At 35.5% G+C, this 1,703-nt stretch overlaps 1 non-coding gene across 1 annotated transcript; it reads right to left on the minus strand.

The window, feature by feature from the left end:
* Positions 1–1,391: 1,391 nt before the first annotated feature.
* trnai-aau (transfer RNA isoleucine (anticodon AAU)) lies at positions 1,392–1,465 on the minus strand. The gene has a single exon. It is a non-coding gene; the product is annotated as a tRNA-Ile (tRNA).
* Positions 1,466–1,703: the final 238 nt, after the last annotated feature.

The raw sequence follows: 1,703 nt of genomic DNA on the forward strand, positions 1-1,703 counted from the left end.
TAAATGCACATTGAAACATATTGCAAATGCGCGTGCACTTGCAATATGATTCTATAGTGAAAAAACATCACAAAATGGACATGATGAAGTTTTTCAACACAACTTTTGAGTGATGGAAAGGAACAACTATCACTGCCCAAAAGGCCATCCCATGTTAATTCATCACAAAAGGAAAACAGTCATGGAAAACTTTTTTTTGCATTTTTGCAATTTTGACATTTTTGAGCATGTCAAATTTCTTATGAAATCATTTGGCCCACAAAAAATTCCTTATGCACAATTAAAAAAATATAAAAAAATATGATAATAAAATTGGACAAAAGTATATTCATACAGTTCTTACACATGTGTAATTGACAAAAAAATTGAAAGAATTTCAAAAAACGGTCCAGAAAGCACTTTTTAAGGGTGTGTGAAGTTTTTACAAAATTTTGACATTTTTGACTTTTGACTTTTGACTTCCTATGAAATCATATTGGAATTGGACAAAACATATTCCTTATGCGCATGTAAAAAAAAAAAAAATTATGATAATAAAATTGGACAAAAGTATATTCATACAGTTCTTACACATGTGTAATTGACAAAAAATCGAAAGAATTTCGAAAAACGGTCCAGAAAGCACTTTTTTATGGGTGTGTGAAGTTTTTTACAAAATTTTGACATTTTTGACTTTTGACTTTTGACTTCCTATGAAATCATATTGGAATTGGACAAAACATATTCCTTATGCGCATATAAAAAAAATTAAAAAAATTATGATAATAAAATTGGACAAAAGTATATTCATACAGTTCTTACACATGTGTAATTGACAAAAAATCGAAAGAATTTCGAAAACGGTCCAGAAAGCACTTTTTTAAGGGGTGATAAGTTTTTGAAAAAAGTTCATTTTTTCAAAATTTTACTTTTGGACATTAATTTGGGTTACATATCCAATATGAAAAACCCCGGTGGAGCGCATTTGCCCCCTGTTGAATTTTTAAAGTGTTACAACTGGCAATTACCATATGGCATTTGCAATACACTTTGGATGAATCAACGCCGAATTGGGTGGTATTGGCCAATGTGTATATGGTTTGTCCGATGCCAATGACATGCCATTCATTTTTGTCCAATACAGGGGGGTATTCCCTTACTTTCAGAGGAGCAGCGTAGCACACACCATTGAGGCCCACAAACAAAGCTGTGGAAAGGTTCCTTGAAGCCAGAGCATAAAGAAAGAACAAATAAAGATGCCGAAACCCGCGATCAAACCAGGGACCTTTAGATCTTCAGTCTAACGCTCTCCCAACTGAGCTATTCCGGCAATTCAATCAACATAATTCTGTGGCACCCTTGACAATTCACATGCATGTGACTCGTAATTTTGACACTCAAAATGTACATAATAGCCAGTATGGGGATCGAACCCATGACCTTGGCGTTATTAGCACCACACTCTAACCAACTGAGCTAACCGGCAATTTGCTATTTTGCTCAATTGTTGAAATGCACTGAGACTCTGCAAGTGCTGGCACATCAACAAACAAGTCCACCAACAGCATAGCCTGACAAGACTGGACCCTCTTGGTTGCTTCTTGCAGAAATTCCAAATGGCTGGGGAATTAGCTCAAATGCTTTGCACGCGTGAGGTAGTGGGATCGATGCCCACATTCTCCAAAAGCACATTGTTTTATGGATCCAAGAAAACTCCAGTTCAC

This window comes from Oncorhynchus keta, chromosome 19, assembly GCF_023373465.1.
Source record: "Oncorhynchus keta strain PuntledgeMale-10-30-2019 chromosome 19, Oket_V2, whole genome shotgun sequence".
Classification (NCBI taxonomy): domain Eukaryota; kingdom Metazoa; phylum Chordata; class Actinopteri; order Salmoniformes; family Salmonidae; genus Oncorhynchus; species Oncorhynchus keta.